This window comes from Siphateles boraxobius, unplaced genomic scaffold, assembly GCF_051911475.1.
Source record: "Siphateles boraxobius isolate OS27281-9 unplaced genomic scaffold, OSU_SipBor_1 29, whole genome shotgun sequence".
Lineage (NCBI taxonomy): Eukaryota > Metazoa > Chordata > Actinopteri > Cypriniformes > Leuciscidae > Siphateles > Siphateles boraxobius.
In genome coordinates this window covers 2,672,517-2,692,012 of record NW_027508908.1, presented here as the reverse complement: position 1 = coordinate 2,692,012, position 19,496 = coordinate 2,672,517, and the positions used below count along the sequence as shown (strand labels likewise).

The 19,496-nt window shown below is 38.6% G+C and overlaps 1 protein-coding gene and 1 long non-coding RNA gene across 3 annotated transcripts in view; one reads left to right on the top strand and one right to left on the bottom strand.

The window, feature by feature from the left end:
* LOC143753569 (tetraspanin-1-like) overlaps positions 1-19,496 on the bottom strand; it is a 206,383-nt gene that overhangs the window by 37,150 nt on the left and 149,737 nt on the right. The window lies entirely within an intron of this gene.
* On the top strand, positions 6,018-19,424 carry LOC143753560 (uncharacterized). Of its 2 annotated transcripts, none has more exons than XR_013207765.1 (4): positions 6,018-6,178; positions 15,351-15,462; positions 16,304-16,475; positions 19,248-19,424. It is a non-coding gene; the product is annotated as an uncharacterized LOC143753560 (long non-coding RNA). The 2 variants fall into 2 exon arrangements; XR_013207764.1 differs by lacking the exon at positions 6,018-6,178 and adding an exon at positions 13,623-13,722.

Below are 19,496 nucleotides of genomic sequence, written 5' to 3'. Positions count from 1 at the left end.
TTATAGTGGGGAAAACGGTTCTAAAAAAAATCATATTAACATACAGTATGCTGTATTTCTACAGACTTTTCTTAGAGTGCAATGCATACACTGAATTGGGCCTCCGATTTCCATACATAACAGAATAACATAATATGTCACTTAAAATCAAAGGAAAAGTCACTCTGAAGTGATGCAACTGGATGATGTTTTGCAACCAGACAGAAAGAAACTGAAAAGGTCTAAATGTTTGAAATGAAATGTTGGAGAGATTCTGGCCTGGGCTTTTGCTGAATTTCATCCGCCCGCTGTGCCTAACTGCTGGCCAGGCTAGAGTAATCGCTCCACCAGCCTTGCACTGTCTGCATGAAGATAAATGAGACAATTAGAGCTTCTCTGTTATCAATTACACATCCAGGACGGCTGTTTTACATCAAACACTGCAATTGTGATTCACTGCGAATCCAGATTCTTTTGTTCAGACTCCCATCGGGCACCAATCTAAACTGAGAATGCCAGTTTTAGGTAGATTGTTTTTTTGGACATTGTTATTGTATTTTCAAGGCCAATTTCTGATGTTTTGGGATTTTTTTGTGTGTGATTTTGCTGCTGTGATTGCCTAGAATTCAAACTCCCACACACATATGCACACAGAGAACGTATACAGAAGTGAGAGGGGTCTCGGGCTAGAATTAAGGGGTGCAGGTGGCGCTAAGCCGGTATGGGCTCTGCCCGCTGTCCCTGCGTGATGCCAGCGTACTTGCACACATACACACACATACACTGATGATGCCAATACCATCTGTCATCGGTGAGAACATCTGCAGCTCAAGGTGCCCTTGTCACCCATAGTTAAAGCAACGAGAGGGAGAGATAAAATACAACTACAGATCTTATTAGGATCGACCAAAATGCAACTCAGCTGAAATAAACCTGCATCATGTTTTGTGAAATTATAATTTGTCCATTTATGTGTTTACTGCAGTCATCAAGTGTTATTGTAAGATACATTTTTTTTAAATTCATAAACCAAACAAACCAATAGTCCTATATGTTGTCCTATAGCCTAGCTTCTATGGATTAAAAGGCTTTTATACCTATTCTTAGAATGTTAACAAAGCTTCCATTGATATGTTTATTTAGCCTAATGTTTATTGCTTGAGAAAAAAGTATGGCCTAATAAATAAATTAGGGTTTTCTGCATTAACGAATGTCCCTTTTCTAACAGGCTAGAAGACATATTTGAAAAAAATATATGGTAAAATTATATGAAATAGTGGATAACCTTCCCCCGGTTAATTCAGAGCTGTCGGGACGGATTTCCCGGGAAACTTCAGGGGTACTTCCGTCCGTATGTGTGTAGCCTACGTCATGATTGTAAATAAATGTCCCTTCTATGACGCGTGTATGGTGAGGAGTAACGTGTAGTAGTTGTTTCAATAGATATTTCTTTAGGATGTCTGTCTCTTTTTCTTTCTTTTGTTATTTTTCAGGAGGGCGATAAGTTCACTAATAACCATGTGTATAAGCCTCAAATCAGATTAATCGCGCGCAGAACCGCAAAGCAAAGCCTAATGTAATAACCAAACTATTTTTTCTATAGCCTATACGTAATTTTATGCTTTAACCGCCAGAGGGCCAAACATATATTGTTAAGCAAATAGGGCTAATATCCAGAAATTAAATGAGTAGACTAAAACATAAATGAATTCAGATGAATAAATTACAAACGAATTAATTATGTTTTGTTTATATATAGATCATTTCTAGAGACAATTTATTTAAACAAAACAACTAAAATCACATGTACGCTTTCTTTTAGACATATACTTTGTCTTTTAATTCCTCTTGATGGTTCTCTGAAGGTTATTTTTTCTGTTCCTTTTTGTTTGATTCTTTAGAAACACAGATGGTTTCTTTTTCATTTCTCTATCTCACACACTGCCTCCCATCATCTGACAGGTGCAGAACACACACACACGCACACGCACACACACACACACACACACACACACACACACACACACACACACACACACACACACACACACACACACACACACACACACACACACACACACACACACACACACACACACACACATTATCAGTGACGTACATCTCCTGAGAATGACAGTAGTCAGGGGCATTAAGAGTCTGCCAGGCTGAGTTTGGCTCTGTATGAGTCTTTTGATGGAAACACCTGCAAGATGGCTGAGTTTATCTGTCTTTAACGCCTCTCCTGTCTTGGCATGGACTCTATAACACTTCGGAGACAAGAAAAACAGAGGAGAGGGGGCTTTTATTCTGCTTAAGGTTGAGTGATCACTAGAACCGTGCGTGAGACAGGGGGTTTTACGCTTGAATACATCCACTCTCATATGTGCACCTCCTGATTAAATGTTTACATCTTTTCTTTTTTTATATGTGTATATAATAAGTGTGTGTGAGGCAGATGGCATGGCTGGGTAGCTATGCCAGTTTCTGAAATATATTCAGTGTTGTGTTCCATCTGTGACCCTGCATGCCAAAACCTGGCCTGACCCTAAATAGATCTAAGTAAGCAAATATATAGATGGCAATTTTTATGTCCCAGAGTTTATATATATATGAAGGTCACATTATAACTTTATACCATCTCTTCATTAATGTTTTACAGATTATTATTATAGTAGTAGGCCTACTATTTGTTGTCCTGGAGCAATACTTTCAGTCGAAACTATGAAAATCTGTTATAAAATGCATTAGGCTACATGTTTGATATGATTATATGAATAAAGAATGGAATAAAAACTATTTCAAAATGTATTTGTTTATATTTTAAAATCTAAAAGACTATCCCTCAGTTCTGTCTTAATTTCCACCACAAGGAATAATGTTTTCCCTAATTGTTTTTAATCAATATTTTTATTTTGTTATTGTTCTTATTTTGAATGCTCCTAGTTATCAAGAAAAAAACATTGTCTGAATGGAAAAGTTATGATGTGCAAAGGGAAACAAAAACATATAGACTATGATAAATATCACCGACCAACAGAATTTTTTTTTAGTGGATCATTTCCAGTCAAACTGTACTAAATTGTAAAAAATAGTGTGAAAATATCATTTAAATGGCATGTCCACAGGGTCAAATAGGCCAAAATATGAATCAAATCAGCACATACAACAGTTTGACTTTCTGAAGGTTAAGCACATTACACGATGTAGAGAAAAATAACAACATATGACTTCCTTTTTATTTTATATTTCACCGAGTTTAAAGTGTTTTTGGCGCCAATTCTGAAAAAACGTGACTGAAACTTGCGGCCTCTTTGCAGGTGGAGTCGGCAGGTTTATCGGCAAGTGTTGAGCTTTATTAGTCCCAGTGCTCCTTTATGACACGGTGAATCCTGTCTGAGATCTTGCAGACTCAGAGGTCGGGCTCATGTCTGCCCTTTGATGTTTACCTTTGTCGCTTTAATTCTGCTGTTGTCGGGAAAGCTAAAATGTGAGATCTACCACGATTAGACAAATAAACGGCTGGTTTCGGTTAGGCATCCTGACCAAATCTTTAATTGATCAAAACTTTATGTATTTTGTTTAGAATAGGTTACACAAATTAATTCTTTTTAATAATCTCCACCCTTCCTGTAATTAATTAACGTTTTGTTAAAAAAAAATAGAAGATATTCCATTTATTATTATATTGAGTGTTGTATCAAACCCTTAAATACACTAGAGGGCGCCAGAGGTTATTTTGAAAATTAGTTTAATTTCCTACAGATAACCTAATATGGATCTGCAAAAACGTAACCCAGTCTCATTTTATGATACTGTGACAAGTGTGTTTGTGCTTATTTTGTGTGAACAGATAATACTTGTAATGGACAGTTTTTTATATATCTATTTCACTATAAGAAACTTGGGTTTAGAGATGGGCTTTAGCAAACGGAATCACCCTCCGTTTTATACTTTTTATTAAATGTGGAATCACACTCCTCTCTTTAAAATTTGCATCTATGAAATGTCTTTTACAATGTTCCTATGTTGTTAAGACACGGAAAATTGCTGGGTTGTTTCAACCCATGTTTGGGTCAAATATGGGTGAACCCAATTTAAATTTGATTTAAAAAATGTAAACCATCGGTGAGGGTTTGTCTATATTTGACTCAAACATGGGTTGAAAAACAACCTAGTAAATATTGATAAATAAACGATGTTTGTGTTGTTAAGCATGCTGACAGAACATGAGCAGTGTGTTTTAGGTGAAAATATTCATGAAAGTAGAAGAAATCTTAATATGACCCCGTAAAAGTTAAACGAGCGTAAATGTGGGGCCTTTTGACGTTTTAGAGTGCAGTTGTGTGTGTGGTAGTTATAATGATGCAGCCTAGTATTTTTCAACATTCTGGGCATCTAGAGTGCCTGAGACTTAAAGGAACCTGGCATCGGCTTTTACAACACACACACACACACACACACACACACACACACACACACACACACACACACACACACACACACACACACACAATAGTTTGCTTTATAAGGTGCCCACCGATGCCATGGCAACCCCCATGTTCTCAGTGAGAAAGGATACCGTATGCCAAATAAATGCCATGGTAACTTAAAAAAGAACAACATGTTGCCCGGCAACCTTTGAAAGATATTAAGGGAAATAAGTGGGTACAGAGAAATTGATAGGGTGTTAAAAAGAGATGGGGGAGGGTTAAGAGAAACAAACAAACAAACAGAGAAATGTGTGTGGACACAATTACTCATTTGTGGTGTTCAGCAAAGTTATTGTATATGGATATAGATTTTGTCTGAGTTTACTGGAGGCTCTCGGAGGTCTTGTAACTGCAGATTTTGCTCAAATGTACACCGCTGTGTGTATGCATGTGAAATCAGGAGTTTTGAAATAGTCTTTTGTAACACCTTGCTTCGAATCAGCTGGGCCTATATATTTTCATTCTCAGAGATTCATATACTCTGCATAAACATAAATAAAAGTGTGAAATTATGAAGAGACAAAATTCATTTTTTTTTTTGCTTTTAGTTGTCATCATGAAATCAAAGATGTTATTAAATAAGTTTGAAAATAAAGATACATACCATTTCAATGTTTATTTGTTTATATTTTAAAATGATTTCCACCAAGGAATATTTTTTACCCCCTAATTAAGTCTTTTGAATTATTATTTGTATTGTGTTGGTGCTCCTGGTTATCATGGAAAAAAGTGTCTTTGAATTGAAAGATATGATGTGAGAAGAAAATACAGACAAGCAAGGTGAACTAAATATTTTATTATGCATAATAATTTCGAAAATATGAACTTTGAATTAATTACCATCATTTTCTAGACATTCTTTTTTCCAGTTAGAAATTAATTTTTATAGAGCTTTTCACAATAAATATAATTCCCAAGCAGTTTGCAGGAAAGATAAGAATTGAACACAGAAACATACATTACTTTTCACAAGTTTGGTGTCAGTAAGATTTTTATTTTGAAAGAAACTAATACTTTTATTTAGCAATGATGCATTAAATCGATTAATAATATTTATAATGTTACAAAAGATTTCTTTTTTACTAATACATTTTTATTAATCAAGGAATCCTTAAAATCTGTGAATCCACAGGAATCCACAAAAAAACTGTTTTCAACATTGATAATAAACATAAATGTTTCCTGAGCATCAAATCATCATATTAGAATGATTTCTAAATGATCATGTGACACTGAAGACTGGAGTAATAATGATGCTGAAAGTACAGCTTTACATCACAGGAATTAATTACATTTTACGTTACATTGCAATATATTCAAACAGAAAACAGTTCTTCTAAATTGTAATAATATTTTACAATATTGCAGTTTTTACTGTGTTTTTGATGCAGCCTTGGTGCAGAAGAAACTTCTTTCAAAAACATAAAACAAATATGACAAATAAATAAAAATCGATTTATTATTATTTTTTATTGTTAAAACACATTTTTGTATTTTCTCCATTCCCTGTAGTGCGCTGTGGCTCGGCTGCTGACGACAGTTTGAAAACCCTGTATGAAATCAACCTCATTACTCTGTTAAATTTGGTGTGTGTTTACATTTATGTGCTTTGGCAGACACTTTCTTACCAAAGCCACGGTGAAGAAAGTGCATTTGTTGTGGCGTGATGATGATTGCTCGAGCTGATCGCTGGGGGACCAATTTGAGCAGTAAGACAAAACCACAGCATGCTAAGAATGTAATTCCAACAAGACTTTAGTGCGGCACAATAAAGGAACTGTAATATTTTCTTGGTAGGATTAGACAGTGTGCATTTCGAAAACTATATGTCTCTCTCTCTCTCTCTCTCTCTCTCTCTCTCTCTCTCTCTCTCTCTCTCTCTCTCTCTCTCTCTCTCTCTCTCTCTCTCTCTCTCTCTAGCTCTAGCTTTCCATATAGCCTGGAGTGATATGGGCCTGGTGCCCTATCTCTCTCTCTCTCTCTCTCTCTCTCTCTCTCTCTCTCTCTCTCTCTCTCTCTCTCTCTCTCTCTCTCTCTCTCTCTCTCTCTCTCTCTCTCTCTCTCTCTCTCTCTCTCTCTCTCTCTCTCTCTGTGTGTGTGTCCGTTGAGGCGCAGGCAGATTAGACCAGGAATTGCTGCCACAAAAGCGCCCTGTCTAGTGCTCTTTAATTCCTCTAAATTAGCACCTCGCGCCAGGCACTTTACACACTCGCACACACACTCACTGAGGCAGTGCCATGCTTTTAACTGCCTTGATAATCACAGCGTCAACTAATAGTCTTTCTCTCACACTTTCCTCGCTCGTACACACAGACAGACAGACCCTCTCACACGTTTTCTCTAACTCTTGGCGTCGTCTGAGTTTTTTTTTCCTCCTGTGAGACGCAGCTCTCAGTTAGCAGCTAATGTGAAGCTCATAGTGCCGGACGCTCTAATGCCCTTTAATTCACTTACCAGCGCTGAACTAACACAATACCTCTGTAGATACAATGAACCAACGTCTCAAATCCCTTTAACCCGTACATTGTGTTCTGTGTTGATAAAATACAGTCTGTCCCGCAGCTGAAAGGCGTCCTGCTGCAGGTGTGTGTGAATCAGTTTGGTGAATGTGGTTGTTTGTACTTCTACTTCCAGACTAGAGAGGGTACTAGTTTTATCTATCTATCTATCTATCTATCTATCTATCTATCTATCTATCTATCTATCTATCTATCTATCTATCTATCTATCTATCTATCTATCTATCTATCTATCTATCTGTCTGTCTGTCTGTCTGTCTGTCTGTCTGTCTGTCTGTCTGTCTGTCTATCTGACTGTCTCTGTCTGTCTCTATATACCTGTCTATCTGTGTTTTTCTGTCTGTCTGTCTCTCTGTCTCTATCTATCTATCTATCTATCTGTCTATCTGTCTGTCCGTCTGTGTCTATCTATCTGTCTGTCTCTGTCTGTCTCTATCTGTCTGTCTGTCTCTATATCTGTCTGTCTGTCTATCTGTCTGTCTGTCTCTGTCTGTCTCTATCTATCTGTCTGTCTCTATCTATCTGTCTGTCTGTGTCTGTCTCTATCTATCTGTCTGTCTCTGTCTGTCTCTATCTATCTGTCTGTCTGTGTCTGTCTGTCTATCTATCTGTCTGTCTGTCTGTCTCTCTGTCTGTCTGTCTGTCTCTCTGTCTCTATCTGTCTGTCTCTATCTATCTGTCTGTCTGCCTGTCTATCTATCTGTCTGTCTGTCTGTCTCTCTGTCTGTCTCTATCTGTCTGTCTCTGTCTGTCTCTATCTGTCTGTCTGTCTCTATATCTGTCTGTCTGTCTCTATATCTGTCTGTCTGTCTGTCTCTGTCTGTCTCTATCTATCTGTCTGTCTCTGTCTGTCTCTATCTATCTGTCTGTTTCTGTCTGTCTCTATCTGTCTGTCTGTGTCTGTCTGTCACTATCTGTCAGTCTGTGTCTGTCTGTCTTTCTGTCTATCTGTCTGCCTGTCTGTCTCTGTCTACCTGTCTCTATCTGTCTGTCTGTCTCTCTGTCTCTATCTATCTGTCTGTCTGTCTCTATCTATCTGTCTGTCTGTCTCTCTGTCTCTATCTATCTGTCTGTCTGTCTCTATCTATCTGTCTGTCTCTGTCTGTCTCTATCTATCTGTCTGTGTCTATATCTGTCTGTCTGTGTCTGTCTGTCTAACTATCTATCTGTCTCTGTCTGTCTCTATCTATCTGTCTGTCTCTATCTATCTGTCTGTCTGTCTCTCTGTCTCTATCTATCTGTCTGTCTCTGTCTGTCTCTATCTATCTATCTGTCTCTATCTATCTGTCTGTCTGTGTCTGTCTATCTATCTGTTTGTTTCTCTGTCTGTCTCTCTGTCTCTATCTATCTGTCTGTCTGTCTCTATCTATCTGTCTGTCTGCCTCTATCTATCTGTCTGTCTGTGTCTGTCTGTCTGTCTATCTATCTGTCTGTCGGTCTCTCTGTCTGTCTCTATCTGTCTGTCTCTGTCTCTATCTATCTGTCTGTCTCTGTCTGTCTCTATCTGTCTGTCTTTCTGTGTCTGTCTGTCTCTATCTGTCAGCCTGTGTCTGTCTGTCTTTCTGTCTATCTATCTGTCTGTCTCTGTCTATCTGTCTCTCTGTCTGTCTGTCTTTGTCTCTATCTGTCTGTCTGTCTCTATCTGTCTGTCTCTATCTATCTGTCTGTCTGTCTCTCTGTCTCTATCTGTCTGTCTCTATCTATCTGTCTGCCTGTCTGTCTCTGTCTATCTGTCTCTATATCTGTCTGTCTGTCTTTCTGTGTATGTCTGTCTATCTCTCTGTCTGTCTATCTGTCTCTGTCTGTCTGTCTCTGTCTGTCTCTATCTATATGTCTGTCTCTATATCTGTCTGTCTGTGTCTGTCTGTCTAACTATCTATCTGTCTCTGTCTGTCTCTATCTATCTGTCTGTCTCTATCTATCTGTCTGTCTGTCTCTCTGTCTCTATCTATCTGTCTGTCTCTGTCTGTCTATATCTATCTATCTGTCTCTATCTATCTGTCTGTCTGTGTCTGTCTATCTATCTGTCTGTTTCTCTGTCTGTCTCTCTGTCTCTATCTATCTGTCTGTCTGTCTCTATCTATCTGTCTGTCTGCCTCTATCTATCTGTCTGTCTGTGTCTGTCTGTCTATCTATCTGCCTGTCTGTCTGTCGGTCTCTCTGTCTGTCTCTATCTGTCTGTCTCTGTCTCTATCTATCTGTCTGTCTGTCTGTCTGTCTCTGTCTGTCTCTATCTGTCTGTCTTTCTGTGTCTGTCTGTCTCTATCTGTCAGTCTGTGTCTGTCTGTCTTTCTGTCTATCTATCTGTCTGTCTCTGTCTATCTGTCTCTCTGTCTGTCTGTCTTTGTCTCTATCTGTCTGTCTCTATCTATCTGTCTGTCTGTCTCTCTGTCTCTATCTGTCTGTCTCTATCTATCTGTCTACCTGTCTATCTCTGTCTATCTGTCTCTATATCTGTCTGTCTGTATTTCTGTGTATGTCTGTCTATCTCTCTGTCTGTCTATCTGTCTCTGTCTGTCTGTCTCTCTGTCTCTATCTATCTGCCTGTCTGTCTCTGTCTATCTCTCTTTCTCTGTCTTTCTATCTGTCTCCATCTATCTGCCTGTCTGTCTCTGTCTATCTCTCTTTCTCTGTCTGTCTGTCTGTCTGTCTGTCTCTCTGTCTGTCTTTGTCTCTATCTATCTGTCTGTCTGTATCCATCCATCTTTCTGTCTGTCTGTCTTCGTCTCTATCTGTCAGTCTGTCTATCTCTCTGTCTTTGTCTCTTTATCTGTCTGTCTCTATCTATCTGTCAGTCTGTCTCTCTCTGTCTGTCTTTCTCTCTATCTATCTGTCTGCCTCTCTCTCTTTTTCTCTATCTATCTGTCTGTCTATCTATCTATCTGTCTGTCTGTCTGTCTCTCTGTCTCTATCCGTCTGTCTATCCATCTATCTATCTATCTATCTATCTATCTATCTATCTATCTATCTATCTATCTATCTGTCTGCCTCTCTGTCTTTTTCTCTATCTATCTGTCTGTCTATCTATCTATCTGTCTGTCTCTCTGTCTCTATCCGTCTGTCTATCCATCTATCCATCTATCTATCTGTCTGTCTCTCTGTCTGTCTCTATATATCTGTCTATCTGTGTCTGTCTGTCTGTCTGTCTGTCTCTCTGTCTCTATCTATCTGTCTGTCTCTATATCTGTCTGTCTGTGTCTGTCTGTCTATCTATCTATCTGTCTCTATCTATCTGTCTGTCTCTGTCTGTCTCTATCTATCTGTCTGTCTCTCTGTCTCTATCTATCTGTCTGTATCTGTCTATCTGTCTCTATCTATCTGTCTGTCTGTGTCTGTCTGTCTGTCTATCTATCTGTCTGTTTATCTGTCTGTGTGTCTCTCTGTCTCTATCTATCTATCTGTCTGTCTCTGTCTGTCTCTATCTATCTGTCTGTCTATCTATCTGTCTGTGTCTGTCTATCTATCTATCTGTCTGCCTCTCTGTCTTTTTCTCTATCTATCTATCTGTCTATCTATCTATCTATCTATCTGTCTTCCTGTCTCTCTGTCTCTATCCGTCTGTCTGTCTCTATCCGTCTGTCTATCTATCTATCCATCTATCTATCCATCTATCTATCTATCTGTCTCTCTGTCTGTCTGTCTTTGTCTCTATCTGTCTGTCTGTCTCTCTGTCTCTATCTGTCTGTCTCTCTGTCTCTATCTGTCTGTCTCTGTCTATCTGTCTCTATATCTGTCTGTCTGTCTTTCTGTGTATGTCTGTCTATCTCTCTGTCTATCTGTCTCTGTCTGTCTGTCTGTCTCTCTGTCTCTATCTATCTGCCTGTCTGTCTCTGTCTATCTCTCTGTCTCTGTCTGTCTATCTGTCTCCATCTATCTGCCTGTCTGTCTCTGTCTATCTCTCTGTCTCTGTCTGTCTATCTGTCTCTCTGTCTGTCTTTGTCTCTATCTATCTGTCTGTCTGTATCCATCTATCTTTCTGTCTGTCTGTCTTCGTCTCTATCTGTCAGTCTGTCTATCTCTCTGTCTTTGTCTCTTTATCTGTCTGTCTCTATCTATCTGTCAGTCTGTCTCTCTCTGTCTGTCTTTCTCTCTATCTATCTGTCTGCCTCTGTCTGTCTATCTATCTATCTATCTGTCTGTCTGTCTCTCTGTCTCTATCCGTCTGTCTATCTATCTATCTATCTATCTATCTGGCTGTCACTCTGTCTGTCTCTATATATCTGTCTATCTGTGTCTGTCTGTCTGTCTGTCTCTCTGTCTCTATCTATCTGTCTGTCTCTATCTATCTGTCTGTCTCTATATCTGTCTGTCTGTGTCTGTCTGTCTATCTATCTATCTGTCTCTGTCTGTCTGTCTCTATCTATCTGTCTGTCTGTCTCTCTGTCTCTATCTATCTGTCTGTCTCTGTATGTCTGTCTCTATCTATCTGTCTGTCTGTCTTTCTGTCTGTCTATCTATCTGTCTCTGTCTCTATCTATCTGTCTGTCTCTGTCTATCTGTCTCTATCTATCTGTCTGTCTGTCTTTCTGTCTATCTATCTGTCTGCCTCTCTGTCTCTCTGTCTGTCTTTGTCTCTGTCTGTCTGTCTCTCTGTCTCTATCTATCTGTCTGTCTCTATCTATCTATCTATCTATCTATCTATCTATCTATCTATCTATCTATCTATCTATCTATCTATCTATCTATCTATCTGTCTGTCTGTCCCTCTGTCTCTATCTATCTGTCTGTCTCTATCTATCTGTCTGCCTATCTGTATCTGTCTATCTGTCTCTCTGTCTGTCTTTCTGTGTATGTCTGTCTATCTCTCTCTGTCTGTCTGTCTCTATGTCTCTATCTATCGGCCTGTCTGTCTCTGTCTATCTCTCTGTGTATGTCTGTCTATCTGTCTGTCTCTATCTATCTGCCTGTCTCTGTCTATTTCTCTGTCTGTCTGTCTGTCTGTCTCTATCTATCTGCCTGTCTGCCTCTGTCTATCTCTCTGTCTGTCTATGTCTATTTATCTGTCTGTCTGTATCCATCTATCTTTCTGTCTGTCTGTCTTTGTCTCTATCTGTCAGTCTGTCTATCTCTCTGTCTTTGTCTCTTTATCTGTCTGTATCTATCTATCTATCTATCTATCTATCTATCTATCTATCTATCTATCTATCTATCTATCTATCTATCTATCTATCTATCTATCTATCTATCTATCTATCTATCTATCTATCTATCTATCTATCTATCTATCTATCTATCTATCTATCTATCTATTAGGGCTGCACGATTAATCGCACGATATTGTTATGCGCATCTAATCAGTAAAGCCGGTTCCTTGATTAGTAGTAAATCGTCTTCACCTGCTTTCTGATGGAGCGGCATATACTGAAAAGAGCCGTAGTTCACTGACAAGCTGAGCCAAATCGCGTTCAAATCGAGGCCATATCGCCAACGATATTTAATGCGATATTGCTCAGCTTGTCAGTTAACTACGGCTCTTTGTACGCAGCAAAAACTCAGTGTTAAATTAACACACCTGGGAGTGTATGAGTCCACACTCAAGAGTGTTAAAGTTAATGAGATATTTAAGTGACTAATTGAGTGATGATTGAGCATTATTGAAGACACATAAAGCAGAATCACTGAAGGAGAAAACCGGAATTTCAGGTCACCATTATGGAGATGATTGTTTACTTTAGTTGGGGTCTTGACCCTTATATTAATAACTTTAGATTTTGTTCAGCTTTTGTATCTGAGTAATAACTTCCAGATGAACAAAGAAAAAAATGTTTTAATGGTGTTGGTTGTAGACATTCATCATTTGAACTAAATGTTTGTGATTTATGCTGTTGGTTACAGCATAACTGAGATTCTGCATAAATATCCAGAATTTGAGATATAATATAAAGGATTTTTAAGTTGTAAAAAAATAAACAATGGTGACGAGCAGAACATTTAATTAGTTTCATTTTTTCAGATCACAGCATGATTATGTCAAATCACAACCAACACTATCAGATCACACTTGTCTTTGTTCATTTGACTGTAATAAATCAATAACAGCAGACAAACAAAATTTAAACTTAAAGTATAAGGATCAAGAGTCCAACTAAAGCAAACACTTATCGCCATAACGGTGGCTTACAATTTTAGATTTTCTCCTTCAGTGATTCTGCTTGTTATCATCAGGTGTCTTCAATAATGCTCAATGATCACTAAATTAATCACTTAATTATCTCATTAACTTTAAAACTCGTGAGTGTTAATTTAACACTCATATCTGCATCATATCTTCCATCTGAAAGCAGGTGAAGGTGATTTACTACTAATCAAGGAACCGGCTTTACTGATTAGATGCGCATAACAATATCGTGCGATTAATCGTGCAGCCCTACTATCTATCTATCTATCTATCTATCTATCTATCTATCTATCTATCTATCTATCTATCTATCTATCTATCAGTCTCTGTCTGTGTCAATCTGTCTCTATCTATCTGTCTGCCCGTCCATCTGTCTATATCTGTCTGTCTCTCATTCTGTCTATCCATCTATCTATCTGTCTGTCTATCAGTCTGTGCGTCATTGTTGCTTGTATATATATTTTGTTTTATCTATTGTTCATCAGGAAGTTTTTGATATGTTTCACAGGCTCGTTGTCTCTTTGTCTTTATACTGACACCTGTTGGTGTGGATGCATAGGTTTTAAGCACTGCCTCTCGAGTGTCAACTTTCATGTGTTGTTGGAGGTCCATGCAGGTGCGTAACCTGTCCTTCATCGCCTCAGACTTTCTGCTGTGTGTGGTGTCATATTTTTTTGTATATATTTATAGTTCCTATTGCTCTGCTGGTGGAGCATGGCTCTTCCAAAGTCACGGGTTGGATTTCCGGAAAACACAACCTGAAAATGCATACCTTGAATGCATTGCAACTCGCTTTGGATGCTAGCACCTGCCAAGTGAATAAATGTTTATTTCTGTTTACTTACTTGCTGCTCAAAAGTTTATTTGTTTTTTTGTTTTTTTTTTGACAAAAAGCTCTATACTGTATAAAGTAAAAATAATATTTTATTATAATCAGTAGTTATTGTTGGTCATGTGACCTCAACATGGTGACCCCCATGTATGTTTTTATGAATTTGGCAGATGCTTCTATGCAAAGCGACATATGTCATTTAAATCATATTTGTCGAAATAATAATAATAATTATTATTATTTAATGATGAATAAGACAATAAGGGAGCATTTAACTTACTAAGTAATATTCTTGCGTGTGTGAAGCAGGCTGCATGTAGAGATCTATTCACTAATCCCCACTGTCCTCTGCATCTGCACACACACACACATACACACACACACACACACACACACACACACACACACGCACACACACACACACACACACACACACACACACACACACACACACACACACACACACACACACACACACACACAGTGTGCTATCTGGGGCAGCAGAAGGTCTGGGCATGAGTTTTGCACTGTTGGCATCACAGCCTGGGCACTGGCACTCATGAGACTGAGAGAAAGCTGGGTGTGGTGTGCGGTGTGTGTGTGTGTCTTAGTATACTAATGAAATTAAGGGAAGTGGCAAGGAAAGAAACAAGATGTATACATAGCATATACATACTAAAGCGCAGTTCATAACTGTTCATGACTGGAACAAGAGAGAGACATTGAGTAAGACAGAAAAAGGTGGAGAAATTGATTGGTTGGTTCAGGGACAGTAATAAAACACCACCAATCATTTCTGTCACAGTTCGACTGATATTTGTAATCTCTTCCTATCTGAGAGGGCAGATGCCCAGGTCATCCGGCAACAGCTGGCTCTCCATGTGCTGTGACCAAGTGTTGGAGGGTGTGTATGTGTGTGTGTGTGTGTGTGGTTTCAGCAAGTCATCATAAATATTCATTGTCTCATTGAAATTTTATTGCCAAATGATTCTCACTAATGCCAAAGAATTAACTATCCGTTGTTTTTGTCCTCATGCTCTCCTCTGTAGCTCTTTTTGTATTTATGTTATAACAAAGCGTTTTCTACATGACTATAAAATGTAACATATATACATATCCTTACTATTCAAATAAATTTCGTATATCTGTATTTGTTGACAAAAGCCTGCAGAATTACTATAATTTAAGACCTCAAATTATACAAAAAGATTTAAATGCATATTTTATACAGTTAAATAAATAAAATCTGTTATATTCTACTTTATGATCATATATGGTTATATATTTTCAATGTCCTAGATTATAAATTACAGCCTTTTTAATAGCCTTAAATAGTAAGTTTATTCAGTACTGCTGCAGTTTTATTAAAGTCCAGAAGAAATTATAATTTCTCAACGTTCTTGATGTTTCAGAAATCTTGGAAGATTTATTTTCCTTTGACTCTTGCTGTCAGGAATCCACGAGGTAGAACTCAACTGAAATAACATACTGGGATGTTGATGTAACAACAGCAGATCAATACAGGTATGACTCCTTCATAAATTCAGATTGATATGAATCACTTATGTAATCAGGGTCAGATGGAGAACTGGAAAGAAAACGGCTAAAGCTCACAAAACAGAGATGAGAAATGGAGTAAGAACCCAAGAGAAGACGACAGAATCTAAACCGTTAAAAGACAGATGGGGGAGAGAGAACATAAAGGCAAAGCAAAAAGAAAGATGTAAAGGCCAGGTATTGTAAGGGAAGAGAGATGGGTAAAATAAGAGTGAAAAGGAAAAACAGGCCGTGAAAAACAAGCAGAATTCGTCAGGCTTGAATTAAACAGGACGTCATCCAAAAATTGAAGAAAGAAAAATGTTTAAAACAAAAGCCTCCCAGTCAGGAGTAGCAAACTCAACAAAACTTTATCTATAAAATGTCTTTATTAAACAAATTCTTGCCTTGTTGCACACCAAGTACTGTGCTTCAAAGCTACAGTCAGCCAAGAGTAAAACAGCCGTGTTAACACTGTATGCCCTTGAGTCAAATCTGAATAATGCTTCATGAATAATGGTTGGGAGTAAAACAGAAGGACACATTGTGAAAAACATCTCCTATGACGACGTCTTTTTGTTTGTTTGTAATTGGAATTTGCCTGAGACTTTTGAAGATATTTTTTACAAAATTAGAGTTTTTTATCGAAGAAAGGTTTTAATCTTTGTGCCATTTTTACCTGGTTTTCGCCAAACCATATTTAGTTTTTTTAATTTGTATTATAACAATGTATGCGTGTGTATGAGTCTTTCTACAGTCCTTGCAATCTACATAAATCTGACCCCAGAATACACACATGCACACAGTACTGTGGCCGTCCTGCTTCCAGCGATCCTGTTTCACACGCCAATGACCCCCTATAGCATCTGCCCCGAATGCCCTCGGCTCTGAAAGACCCCAAAGAGCCAAAGTCAACGCCCTCGACTCTTCAACAGCGACTGGATTGGTGGCGTCCACCCAGGAGTCTGACCTCTTGCACCGCAGGGGCTTCCAGAAATGAGGTAACAAGGGCCAACGGAGACAATGAGAACGCATGTTGTCATCAAATAATTGGCTTCTTGGTCAACCTCATGCATTAGACTAGTAAGAGGCAGGAAGATTCATAGGCACTGGGACAACTTTTAGAAAGATCTCAAACTAAATGAATTAAATTGTCCTCAGTGGCATAGAATGGTTTGTTGTGTTTGTCTGGTGGGCTTTAGCTGTAAGTAAAGGACACGAGTTAGCCTGAAGAGCAGCCAGGCATATGCAGTGACCCTAGGCGGATCTCAGGCCAAACGCCACGGGCAGTGTGCTCAGCTGATAAGGTCACTTTGCGGTGATCCAGTACAACAGAACATGATTTGGCTTTTAAGGAACATCGTTTGTGTGGAGTTGCTGGTGGTCCAGGCTTAGCTAATCACAGAAAGGCCTCGGGTTAAGATTGAACTTTACCACGATTACAGTCAGAGTTGTATGAGATGCACCTGGTCTTCAGCTGGTTGAAGAGTCCATCGTTGCAGTGGTATATTTTTAGGCCAAAACACAAGTTTGCATCATCCTGGTTCCCTCGACAAAAAAAACAAGTAGGATTTTTCCATTGGCTTTTGGATTCCTGCAGAAAATAAGCTCAGTGACCAACAAAAGTTTTGTTCATCATGATAAACTTCACGGTTTTTATTAATTTTGAAGCCCAAATACAATTGGCAGAAGGTAAAAGCTGAACGTAGGCTTCAACGTCACCATCACTAAGCTTTTCTGTCTTAATTTAAAAAACGTTTTCCCTGAAAATGTGAGTTAAAATAGTTTGCAAGAGTGCGATTATAAACTATGGGGCAGTGAAAGCGGACAAGATGAGTTTACCCGTTCCAAAGTTTTAATATACTCGACAAACTCGCACACTTGTTAACAACTGCCTTTCTTAAGACAAGTAAAAGACCACAAGAGAGTATTATTGACATATTTTATGCCCTGGAACAAAACATGAAAATATCTTGAGCTTGTGTTCACCACAGAACTTATTTCAGGCATTTAACCAAAAACACCATTGACTTCAGGATGTTGGAGCCAGAAGAGTTAAAATGCTAGTTTCCAGGTTTTGGCCTGCAAAAAATACGTCTGCGTCTGAAATGACCTACTCTCTTGAGCAGGTACCTAAGTAATTACTTCACGACCGCTAAAAAAGTACGCTCTATATACAGTATGTGTGTGTAGTATGAATGTAATTCAAGCATACATTCACCATGTTGTCATTATCATGTGACCCACCAGCGTCAGTTGTGTCGCTTCACTGGCATTCATAAATCCTCCCCTGTGGCCTCATGGGATTGTAAAGAGTCCCATCTTATGCACACTTAAGAAACTCGCCGGAAGAAGTCAGTAATCCTGGTACTTTTTACCTACTCTCTTATGAGTACTGTGAATTCAGACATACTTATTTCTGTTTTTCGCCTGCTATAGGAGGGAAGTATGTGATTAAGTATGCTCAGTATGGAAGTACGCTAGGTTAAATGAATGCAAAAACTGAGTGCACTACAGTGGCCATGTTATACATTTTAACATGTAATAGTGAAAACTATGCAACAATAACAATGTCCTCGTTGTTCGTGGGAGGATTATTACACTATTTGCTTATGTAATTCCACTAGAACATGGACACTGCAATGGAAAGTATGACCTGAAATTTCAAAATGACACAAATTGAAACTTTCATTTCAGAGGGTTCTTCTGAGGCCCTTGTAGAGGTGGAAAATGTGCCATGTGGTTAAAGCAGGCTGTGTGGGAAACAGACGTGTTAAAGCAAAGTGAGATTATTAAATGAAGGTGTGTGTGTGTGTATGTGTGTGTGTGTGTGTGTGTGTGTGTGTGTGTGTGTGTGTGTGTGTGTGTGTGTGTGTGTGTGTGTGTGTGTGTGTGTGTGTGTGTGTGTGTGTGTGTGTAAAAAAAGTGTGTCTTTGTGGCTTTGCTAAGAAAGAAATAGTAAGAGATTTGGATACAAATTTCGGTCGTTGGACCAACGAGAGCATTCATATATTTTGGGATTCTTTGTAAATAGTAGTTTGGAGGATGCAATAGGTTGAAGTCACAGCAGTGAACCTTTTATTCTTTGTCATAATCCTTCTTTGACATATAACACTGGAAGAAACTTCCCTTTTTTTGTGGTCTACACTGACGTTTGACCAAACAACATTGGCCTTGTCATGCGTGCATGTTGAGGCTCAGGTCACGTACACCAAAACCACTCTTTTTCAGATTGTTGTAGACCAGGATTCTGCATAAAGATATGGTTATCCGCACCGAAGCGCCCTCACTGTGGTCTGTGGGTTGCCAGGCAAATCTACAGCTATCAGACCACGAGGCCTGTGGTGGTGAACGGGAGATAAATAAACCGCTTGACACACCCCTCACTTAAATACCACACACACTGCTGCTGGTCACCTGAGCTGTGTAGAAAGTTTCTAAAGGTTCTTCAGGACACATAATGAGGGTGAATCCATTTCTGAGTCCTTTCGTTCTCAGAATCAAACTATATTTAGTTTATGATTTAAAATGATGTCGATTCCATTTCCAGTAATAGGCTACATACTATTACAGGATATGACCACATGTCCTGCAGTGAATTATAATCCAATTTGTGTCAGATCTGTCGTAAATCCATTTGCACTTTCTGAAAAACGTCCTCCTTTAGATGAGAAAATGTTAAGAGCAGCAGCTGAAGCCAAGACTCGCATTCTTGCCACTTTGTTGCTTGGGAGTAACTGTGTTTTTCTTATTTTTTGTTTTTTTTCACTCAGGCATCCATTTCTCCTTAAAATGAACAGCAGAAGACCGTTACAGAATACCAAGAAAAGAAGCGGCGGGGGGGAAAAAGAGAGAGAATGTTTTGTAATTCAAAACGGCACTTCGAGAGAGAGATTAAAACAAGAGAGGAGGCTCATATGGCAGTTTTCATCTATCTCTCACAAAAAATAAAAAATGGTTACACATCAGCTGCTTAAGTCATGTATTTTACAGCCATTACTTGCCCGGTCTTATTTGTGACC